We start from the raw sequence: 11,681 nt of genomic DNA on the forward strand, positions 1-11,681 counted from the left end.
CTGCACCCTGAGTGGCTGGTCTCCTTCCGCGACCCTTCTGTAAGAGGATCTTGGACAAACTCTTGTTCAAAAGCGTATGTCACCTTGAGGACTAAGTGGCTATTGGATGCAAGTCATGATATTTTCAATTGCCTCAGATGCATTTGAAACCTGAACAACTAATAAGATTGAAATTGAATTAATGGCTTTGAATTATGGTGTTAGCAATGAATGTTAAATATAACATGGACTCCAGAGAAACCAACAAATTTATCTCTGATAGCCTACAGCCAGAGTGTTCCTTAATGGGAGCATTCACCTCAAGTATTTTGGACATGTTATCAGGAGGGAGCAGTCTTTGGAAAAGAATATGATGCTTTTCATATATCATGTAGAGGGTCAGTGGAAAAGAGGAAGGCCCTCAGTAAGACGGGTCAGTGATTGCAGCAGTGGACTCAAACCTTGTGAGGGTGGAGCAGGGCCAGAGTCTTTGGTTCTGCTTTTCATCAGGGTTGCTTTCAGTTGGAACTGACTAAATGGCACCTAACACAAAAACAACTGTTCTTCTCCTCTATCCCACATTTCTGAGCTGTTGATATCCATAATTAAATTTGCGTTCGTTGGCTATACAGGCTACTGTGTTTATTATGGTAAATGTATATGGAACAAAAACATTTTACACGTATAATTCCATCATTAATTATGTTCATCATATTTTCCAACCATCACCACTATCCATTTCTAAGTTGTGTTACCTTTAACAGCTTACTGTATCTTAAGTAATGAGTTTCCCTGCCCTTTCCTAGTTCTCCTGCCTGTGCAAACCACTAAAAAACTTTGGTCTGTATATACGTTTTTACTCTAGATATTTTTTATGGGGCTGTAAAAATTGCCTTTTTGTTACTTAATTTAGCATGTTTATAATGTCTATAGATTTTGTTGCATGTGTCACAGTTTTATTTCTTTTTATGGCTGAGTAATATTTCATTGTATGCAGGTAGCACATTTTGCATATCTAATGATGAGCATTTTGGTGGTTTCCACCTTTTCATTGTGAGTAGTGCTGCAATGCCATTGGTGTACAAATGCCTCTCTGTGTTTCTGCTGCACTGCCAGACTGTTTGCCATTGTGGGTGAGTCATTTTATAACCCTATTAGCAATGGATAAAGGTTCATGTTTCTTCACGTTCTTGCCAAACCCCAAGTGATCAGACTCATTGCCATGAAATTCTAATAGATCTTAGGTGATAGTTAGGGCTAGATAGCCAACGGAAAGGCTGGTGATTGGAACCTAACCATCAGTGCCACAGGGGGTGGGGTGGGGAAGCTTGGCAATTTGTTCTGTAAAGATTATAGCCGGAAAACCTTATGGAGCTCTGTTTTGTTCTGTAATGGCTGGGGTCACCGTGACATATATAGTATGTCAACTGAGTTCATGGAAGTGTTATCTTCTTATGGTTTTTATTTGTACTACTCTAATGGTATTGAATGGATCCTAGAGGCCCTAGTGGTTAAGTGCTCAGCTGCTAACCATAACTTGGGAGTTCAAACCTGTTAGGTGTTCTAAAACCAAAACCATCACAAAACCCAAACTCATTGCCATTGTGTCGACTTTGACAGAATAGGATTGCCCTTGGTGTTCCTAACACTTAACGGGAATAGAAAGCCTCATCTTTTTCCTTTGGAGTGGGCTGGTGGTTTTGTTTCCTTTTGTTCAGCAGGAGAAAAATGTGGAAATACGTTTTTGTAAAACACTAAGGGCATGCAATGGAGCAGCAAAGGAAGCAAAGTGATGAAATCCCCAATTAGACTTTGGAGACAGTGTGGCATCCCATTAGAGTCGACTGGAAAATACTCCTAAAGGCCAACAAACAGACTTTGAAGTATTTATAGGCCTTTCCATTTTTGTCAGTGGCTTTCTTTTTGTTGCTTTGTTGGTCTTGACTTCCTTTGTTGTTTTATTTGACTTTGCTAAGTTTTGCACTTATTAATGTGTCTTCATGTCTATCTAGATAAGATAGACAGGATAAATAATTCGGAGAGAAAAGGACGGGCCCAATGGTTTGGGGGGCGGGGCACGGGAGAAGGGGAGGTGGGAGAAAGGAAGGGGTGGGGAAACCAACCCAGGGACAAGGGAAAAACAAGTAAACTTAAATCAATGGAGAGAAGGGTGTAGGATGCCTAGTGTGTCTTAATCAAGGGCAACGTAGCAGCAAGGAATTACTAAACCTGAATGAAGGCCGAACCAGGAGGCAAAGGACATTTATAGCCGTCTAAATGCAGGCATGTACATATGTAAATGTGTGTGTGTGTGTGTGTGTGTGTATAAACCGAGGGGAATAGAACTAGGTATTTTTATCTATATGTTAAGAATTAGGATTGCAGATGGACATTGGGGCTTAACTCAAGTACTCCCTCAACACAAGAACACTTTGTTCTAACAATCTGGCATTCTGTGATGCTAACCTACCCAACACGATCACTGAAGACAAAATGGGTACATTAGTGAATGTGAAGAAAGCTGATGGTGCCTGGCTATCTGGGGTGTTAAAGGCTTGAAGATAAACAAGCGGCCATCTAGCTGAGAAAGCAACAACACCTACATGGAAGAAGCACACCAGCCTGTGGTCATGAGGTGTCGATGGGTTTAGGGACCAGACGTCCCGCTTTTGAACAAATTTTCCCGCGTCCCACGGTGTTTTAAAAAAGTCCTGATTTTTGGAAAGAATGTACGACCAGCTAGGGTCTACGGTTTTCGGCTGCCATGTGGCTATTTCGCCAGGATATGAGTTTTATCAATAGTGTCCCACTTTACCAAAGTTAAAATCTGGTCACCTTAATCAAGACCCAGAGCAAAAGCATACCCAAGGTGAATGTGTAATGCCCACCTGTAGATAATTGGACATCCCCCTACAGAGGACTCATGGAAGAAATAAGCCAGTCGGTACGGCATAACACCGATGAAACACACAGCTTTCCTCTGGTTCTTTTGGTGCTTTCCTTTTCCCCACTATCATGACCTCAATTCTACCTTACAAATCAGATTAGACCAGAACATGCACACTGCTACAGATAAGAGCCTGAAACACAGGGAATCCAGGATAGATACACTCCCCAGAGCCAACAATGGGAGTAGAGAAAGCAGGAGGATTAGGGGAGGGTGGGGGGAGAAATGGGAAATTGATCACAGGGATCAACCTATAACCCCCTCTTGGGGATGAACAATGGAAAATTGGGTGAGGGGCGAGGGAGGATGATGTAAGATATGAAAATAATAATCTATAATTTATCAAGGGTTTGTGAGGGAGGGTGAGCGGGGGTGGGAGGGAGCTGGGGAGCTGATACCAGGGGCTCAAGTGGGAAGAAAATGGTTTGAAAATGATGATGGCAGCAAATGTACTTGACACTGGATGAATGTATGGATTGTGATAGAAGATGTAAGAGCCTCCCAAAAAATATTTAATTAAAAAAAAGATCTTTGATAAAGGTTTTTAACATTGAAGTTAATCTATTTTGCGCTTTGTTGCTTTCAGTGTCATATCTAAGAATTCGTTGTCAAAAACTAAGGTACAAAGTATGACTCCTATTTTTTTTTTGATACATACTTTTGTATGTAGGACAAGGTACAGGTCCCGCTTCATCCTTTTGTTTGTAGAAATTCTTTTCTAGCACCATTTATGGTGTGGGAGGAAATCAAGAATATATACTACTCATGAAGAAAGCAAAAGACAAGAAAGAAAAGATCAGTGTGAATATTAGACTCTGAAATTTGCTCTGAATCCTAGAATAGCTAAGGCAAATGGAAGAAATGGTGGAGTCAGCTGAACAGAAAATTTCAAAGGGCAGCTCCAGAAGACAAAGTTAAAAAAAAAAAAATCACTTCTAACCAGTGGTCCCAGTCATTTTATTGATAATTACAATATCTATACAACCATTCATTGAAAAAATTGTATATAAAACAACTGAATAGCTTCTAAAATTATTCTATATCCAACATACTATGACATATATTCTGGTTTCTAGTTCAAAATTTTGCAAAAATGACATGAATAATTTATATAGAACTCTTGAGGAAACAAAAGTTCAGGCAAAGAAAATGAGCAGAGAATTTCTTCTCACAGATAAGGCAACTAATGCATAGTATACCTCAAAATCCTTTATAAAATGAGATAGCTTAGTCCATTCTAATCCAAGGGCTTTGTTTTAGATGGTATTTTTTTTCTTTTTCTTTTCATTTGCTTCCCTCGTAAGTTAAGTTCCTCAGCTGTTGGGGCTCTCAGGTTCTTATTCTTTGCTTTCTTAACCTTTTCCTCGGTAGCAGCTCCATCAATTCCTAGCTTCCGTAGAAGCTTCCTTAAGGTCTCAAAGTTGGTTTGTGTCTAGCTGGGATAGAAGCTTTGCTTCTTTACTCTTTTCTGCTTGCTTAACCTTTATTGCTTCCATTTTCTGTTTTGTTCAAAAAGTATTCACCACTGACCAATTCTTTATCAATCGGATTTTTCTGGCTATAGTGGTGGGAATGTATACTCTTTCATAACAGATTTTCTTTGGTTCCTTGTGCTTATTCACATTTTTATGTTTGAACTGTGGCAGAAGTCTTTCCCAATTCTCTGATCTTAATTCAGAATCTGCTGTCAACTCTTGTTTAGTCATTTACCGGTAAGTTTTAATGTTGTATATTGGGGGAATACTCCTAGTATCTAGGACTACTTTCAGAACCTCTGTTAAACCGTTGAAACGGTTTCCTTGACTTACAATGTAACAGTTTGTTGGCAGTTCCAATTCCTTCAATGTAGAGCCCTTGGTGCCAATAAGCTGCTCTCTTCTTTTTACAAATCATTATTCTGTACTAAGCAACCAATCTTAATGATGTCACATGCAACAGCATCCCGAAGACTTCTTAATACTGCTCAAATGAAACACTTCTTGCTAAAAGTTTTATTCGGTGTCTGGCTTTAATGATATATGGATCAAGAATCTTTTTTGTACAGTCCTGCTGCCCTCAGCCAGGTCCAAGGTTGCATTAGCATGATGTTCATTCAAGGCTTTCTGCACCTAAGACAATCATTTTTTCAGGTAAGCTTCTCTATATTTGGGGAACAGTTGGAAAACTGCTATCCTCCAAGAGTCCTCTGAAGCTGTCTTTGGAAAAGGCTGCTGCTTTCCAGTCATGAGGTACAGTGAGTAGTTCTGTCATCTTGGTTTTCCAGCTTTGTCTTCTGGGTACAAAACTGGTAAGCCAGCCACTGTAGTGGGTCAGTTTGGCAAAGAAGAAACCATCTTCTACAGCTTCTGGTGGTATCAGAAGTTCAGAGGAAAATGTTATAATGAAATGTGCACAGACCTTAAGTATTAAGACCTGGAGTTGAAAACCAAAAAGGAAGAACATGCTTGGCAGATCTTAAACTGAAAGATCTTAATAAAAAAATTCAAGCTCTGAGTTGGAATATTGGAAAATTCTATGGGAAAAATATTGAATGATGCAAGAAGCATCAAAAGGTGATGGAAAGAATACACAGTCACTGTACCAAAAAGAAGTTGTTAGCATTCCACCATTTCAGGAGGTAGCATGTGAGCAAGAACCAATGGTACTTGAGCAAGAAGTTAAAGCTACACTGAAAGTATTAGCCAGGGTCCAGGAATGGATTGGATACCAATTGAAGTTTTCAGCAAGCTGAGGAAGCACTGGAAGCACTTACTCATCCATCTCAGGAAATTTGGAAGACAGCTTCCTGGCCAACTGACTGGAAGAGATTTCTATTTGTACCCATTTCAAAGAATGGTTACCCATCAAATACTCCCATTATTGGACATGCAAGTAAAGTTTTGATGAAGATCATCCAATGTTTGCAGCTGTACATTGACAGGTACCTGCCAGAGGTTAAGGCCTCTGAGGAGGATGTGGAACAGGGAATATCATTGCTGGTTTCAGATGGATCTTGGCTGAAAGCAAACAAAACCAGAAAGATGTTTACTTGTGTTTTACCGACTATGCTAAGAAATTCGACAGTGTGGATCATAGCATACTATGGATAGCCTGGAGAAGAATGGGAATTCCAGAACTCTTCCATTGTGCTCATTCAGAACTTGTACATGTATCAAGAGGCAGTTGTACCAGCAGAACAAGGCAAGGGTATGGTATAAAATTTGGAAAGGTGTGTTTATCAGGATTGTATCCTCTCACCATATTTATCCAGTCTGTATGCTAAGCAAATAATCAGAGAAGCTGGATTTTATGAAGAAGATTAGGACCTCAAGATTGGAGGAAGGCTCAGTAACAACCTGTGATATGCAGATTACACAACCTTTTTTTGTGCAAAGTGAGGGGCACTTGAAGCACTTCCGATGAAGATCAAGAATTGCAGCCTTCGTGTGGATTACAACTCAATGTGAAGAAGACTAAAATCCTCATAACTGGACCAATAGGGTAACAAGATAAATGGAGATAAGATTGCCGTCTTGCGTGGATCTACAATACTCATGGAGGCAGCAGTCCAGAGATAAAAACACTGTTGCACTAGGTAAATTTGCTGCACAAGACCTCTTTAGAGTACTGAAAAGTAAGGGTGTTACTTGGAGGACTAACGTGCATCTGACCCAAGCCATGGTATTTTCACTTGCCTCATATGCATGTGAAAGTAGGACCTTGAATAAGGAAAGCTGAAGAATTGAATGCTCCATAGAGACAAGGATGGTGAGACTTCATCTCATACTTTAGACAGGTTATCAGGAGAGACCTGTCCCTGGATAAGGACATCATGTTTAGTAGAGAGGCAGTGAAAAAGAGGAAGGTCCTCAATGAGATGGATTGATACAATGACTTCAACAATGGGCTCAAGCATAGGAACAATTTTGAGGATGGTGCAGGAGCTGGCAATGTTTTGGGTTTGTTTTTCTTAGGATCGCCATTGGTCAGAATGTACTGGATAGCACCTAACAACAGCAGCAGCAGGACCATTTATTAAGAGGATTTTCTCTCAATGCTATTCCATTGGTCTGTGTACCTGTTTACTAGGCCAGTATCAGACTGTTTTGATAATTGAGGCTTTGTAATATGTTTTGAGATTGGGAACTGTGAGTCCTCCTATGTTCTTATGCTTCTTAAGAACTGTTTTGGCTATTGGGGGGACTCTTTATTCCTAGGTATTTCATTATTGTAGATGCTCTTGTAAATGGAATTGTTTCCCTGATTTCCTCATCAGATTGTGTATTGAGGATGTATAAAAACTTGATTTTTGTATTGAGCTTATATCCTGTCATTTTGCTGAGTTCATTTATTAGTTTTAGTAGCTTTCTTGTGAATTCATTAGTCTTCAATGTATAGGATCATGTTATCTATGAAAAGGGATAGTTTTACTTTCTTTTTCTTTTTTAAATCCTTTTATTAAGGGCTCATACAACTCTTACCACAGTCCATACATAACATCAATTGTGTAAAGCACATTTGTACATTTATTGCCCTCATCATTCTCAAAACATTTGCTCTCCACCTAAGCCCCCAGCATCAGGTCCTCATTTTTTTCTCCCCCATCCCCCCTCCCTCATGAACCTTTGATAATTTATAAATTATTATTTTGTTATATCTTGCCCTGTCCGACGTCTCCCTTCACCCACTTTTCTGTTGCCCATGTCCCAGGGAGGTCACATGTAGATCCTTGTAATCGGTTCCCCTTTTCCAACCCACCCACCCTCTATGTTCCCAGTATCGCCACTCACACCCACTGGTCCTGAAGAGATCATCCACTCTGGATTCCCTGTGTTTCCAGTTCCTATCTGTACCAGTGTATATATCCTCTGGTCTAGCCAGACTTGCAAGGTAGATTTGGGATCATGATAGTGGGGTGGGGGGCTGGGAGGAAGCATTTAGGAACTAGAGGAAAGTTGTAGTTTTACTTTCTTCTTCCTGACTTGGATACCTTTTAGTTCTGTTTCTTGCTTAATCATTCTGGTGCATCCTTCTTTTATTCCTGATCTTAAGCTTGAAACTCAATCTTTCTCCATTGAGTGTGATGCTGACAGTTAATTAATAAATATCCTTTTCCATTTGGGAACTTTCCTAAAATTCCTAGCTTGTTGAGTGTTCTTATCACGAAAACGTATTGAATTTTGTTACATTGCATTCTCTGTGTCCATTTAGGTGATCATGTGATTATTTTTCTGTATTATATGAGTGTGGTTTAATATATAAAGGACTCTAAAAAGTTTGTGGAAAAATTGAATTGAAAGATAATGGAATTTTTTCACAAACTTTTTGAATCCCCATATTAATTCATTTTCTAAAGTTGTACTGCTCTTGCATCCCGAGATAAATCCCACTAGACTGTAGTACAGTCAGCCCTACAAGTTATAAAGGTCTGGTTTTTGTTCAACCCTTATTTACAAATCGACTCCCATAAAGCCTATTTCATTAAAATTTTGAGGTAAGTACAATGGTTCCTAATAATAAGCAGGTGCTACTTTGTGATGCCGTTATTGTATTATTATGTTAAAGGCATTTTAGTGCTCCTGGAAGTGTTTCATTGACTTTAAGGTAAATATTTGACTAATTGATGATGGTAGATATAAATTATACTTGCTTCAACTTACATGTTAATTTGACTTAAAGGATGGATTTAGGAACAGAACTCATTTTTGATGTGGGGACTACTTGTACCCTATTTTATCTATTCACAGATTGATGGACCATGTGGGTTTCCAGTTTTTGCAAACATTCATGTGCAGGTTTTTATGTGTATATGGTCTATTATCATAGGTAGGAGTACAATGTTTAGATTACATGGTAGATTACTTTACAAAATAATTAAACGACCAGGCTATTTTTCAAAGTGGAAAATATTTCATTTAATCTGTTCTTTTGAATTGTATACTTTTCATGATTCTATTTGATCTCCTTTTGGATCATTAAATACTGCATGGCTCATACAGTTCTCCATTAGATATCTCCCTGGCTTTGGGAAAATTACTTCAACCAAATGCTTCCGTTTTTTCAACTGTAGTATGGTGTGTTAACAAATGCACTTCATAGCGAACTTCTCAAAATTAGGACCCTCCCATCCTGTGCCTTTCATTATAATTTTTCCTAGGTAGTAGAAATTCTTATTTGGTTACACTCAACACCCGTTAAAAAGCTGCAATGTGCCTTTGAGGTGCTCGGTTAGCCTGTATTCAGCCTTCTGGTTTTGTCAAGTTTTATTGGAACACAGCCATATTCATGCATGTATGTGTTGTTTGTGGCTATTTTTGTTCTACGAACAGAGTTGAGTTTTTTCAAAAGAGGTCATTTGGCCATAAGTCAGAAATATTTACTATCTGGTCTCTTCTGGAAAACAGCGAATGTGGGTTTTGTATTCTTCTCATGTGGTAATTGCTTGGTACAGGAGAAAGTGCTATGCAGACTTTAGTGTGTAGAGGTAAGATGAGGAGGCAGAGCTTCTTGCCTTCATAGAATTTATTTTTGTTCAATAGCCATCAAATTAACCTACATAGTATCCTTCCTCCACTTGCTAAGAATTGATCATCCTGCTTACCTTACCACTTATCCCACTTAGTATTTCTGGTCAAGCCCCTTTTAATTGATTCACAGCATATAATCCCAGTGTAATAGCTTTTAAAAAAATTTTGTCCTTAAAACCTTTTTGATATGTTTTTCTCCAAGTATTAGTATAACTTGAAGCTCAATCACGTTCTTTGTGCTCCCTCTCAGAGATACTCAACATCCTGAATTGGTGTTCATTGTGTCCTTGCTTTTCTTTGTTTTTGGTATTTCTCTAACCCTGATCATTATCTAATATTATTTCTTATATTAAAGAAATTATATACTGAATGTGTTCTTCTGTAACTTGTTTTTTGGCTCATGTGTGACTAACTATCCATCTCACTGATTGACTATACTCTCACTTGGACCTGGAATGCTGGTGTGTGAACATGCCCCTTTATTAATCCATTTTCTTCCAGTTGGGTATTTGTTTTCAGCCTAATAATCTTGAACTTGTACTTTTATTTCTTTGTTTCTAACAGTTTTATTGAAATAAAATGTATCCATCATTAAGTCTCATCCATTTGAAGTATACAATTTAATTTTTCTTAACTACTTTGCCAAAACTTCCAACCATCTTTACTGTCTATTTTTAGAAAACTTTTACCACCTACAAAAGGAATAGTGTGCCAATTAACAGTCACTTGTAAGTCTGTGGATGGCACAAAAAGTTAAGCACTTGTCTACTAACCAAAAGATTGGTAGTTTGAACTTACTCACAAGTAACTTGGAAGAAAAGCCTGGTTATTTTTCTGAAAGGTTCACAGCCTTGAAAACTATGGAGCACAGGTCTACTCTACAACATTGGATTATCATGAGTCCAAGTTGACTCCATGCCAGTGCATTTGTTTTGTCTTTTATAACAGTCACTTCTCATCTCTCTCATCTTGCTCCACCCACCACCCAAAGGAACCATTAATTCACCTATTGTCTCTTAAATTTGTCTATTCTGGACAAACCGTTTCATATAGGTGCAATTAAGTAATTTGTGGTCTTTTATGATGAATTTCTTTCACTTAGCATCTTGTTTTTTATTTGCTATTAAAAATGGTTCTTTGTATATGTTCAGGGATCTGTTATATTTTAAGTGATATATACATTACTGTTAGCAACAGTAAAAACCCCATCACATTCTTTTGCTAAATCCTAAATGAGGAAAAGATTCATTTACAAAAATATAATCGAGTGCTTCAATAGTGAATAAGGCACAGTCTTTACCTTTTGAAGACTATCTTACACTATCATTGGGTTACAATGACAAATTATACTATGGGAGTGCTAGTGCTATAAATGGGTAAAATTTGAAGGAAACAAAAGAGTGTTTATGTACAAGGTGTTACAAAGGGAATGACATTTGATCTGAGTCTAGCCCTTGGGAAATAAGATTTCAGCAAGTGGGGGTTAATAGAGAGGAATAAATAAGTATCCTAAAAGGAGATAGATTATGCGAAGCCATGAAGAAATGAACGGAGCCCTGATGGTTACATGTTGGGCTGTAATCTGCAATGCTGGCAGTTTGAAAACCATCAGCAGCCCACGGGAGAAAGATGGCACTTTCTACTCTTGTAAACAGTCACAGCCTTAGAAACTCAAGGGGGCAGTTCTACCCTGCCCTATAGGGCCAATAATGAGTTGGCATCAACTCGATGGTCATGAGTTTGGTTTTTGAGAACTTGAAGCAGACCTCATAGCACTGTAGGATGAGTGTTGTACTCCTAACCACAAGTGCAACGGCTCAAACCCACTAGCTGCTCCTTGAGAGAAAGAGGATTTCTGCTGCTGTAAAGATTTATAGTCTAGGAAACTGAGTCAGAATCAATTTGATGGTAGTTTGTTTTCTTTTTTAAAATAAGAGATGGAGTGGACCGGAGGATATTGTGATAGGACAAGAAATACTAGTAAGGGTCCAGATTTACTGGTCTGGACTTGCTTTTGCAACACTTGAAACCATAACGCAAGATGGAGGCACAAATACAATTTTGTTTTCATAAGAAAACTCTTAAGGGTAGGGTGATGAAAATGTAGAGATCCACTCAAGTACTCCCTAATTGCAAGAATACTTTCTTCTATTAAAATTGGCATTCTATGATGCTCACCCTCCCGACACAACCACTGAAGAAAAAGCGGGTGAATAAGCAAATGTGGTGAAGAAAGCTGATGGTGCCCG

General features: G+C 38.5%; 1 protein-coding gene and 1 pseudogene across 1 annotated transcript in view; one reads left to right on the forward strand and one right to left on the reverse strand.

Annotated features, from left to right (window-relative positions):
• Positions 1 to 11,681, forward strand: part of XRN2 (5'-3' exoribonuclease 2) — a 109,087-nt gene that overhangs the window by 5,610 nt on the left and 91,796 nt on the right. The window lies entirely within an intron of this gene.
• Positions 4,164 to 5,783, reverse strand: LOC115871334 (annotated as a pseudogene).

Source organism: Echinops telfairi, unplaced genomic scaffold, assembly GCF_000313985.2.
Source record: "Echinops telfairi isolate 266 unplaced genomic scaffold, ASM31398v2 ScPeMD7_5592;HRSCAF=6446, whole genome shotgun sequence".
NCBI classification, from domain to species: domain Eukaryota; kingdom Metazoa; phylum Chordata; class Mammalia; order Afrosoricida; family Tenrecidae; genus Echinops; species Echinops telfairi.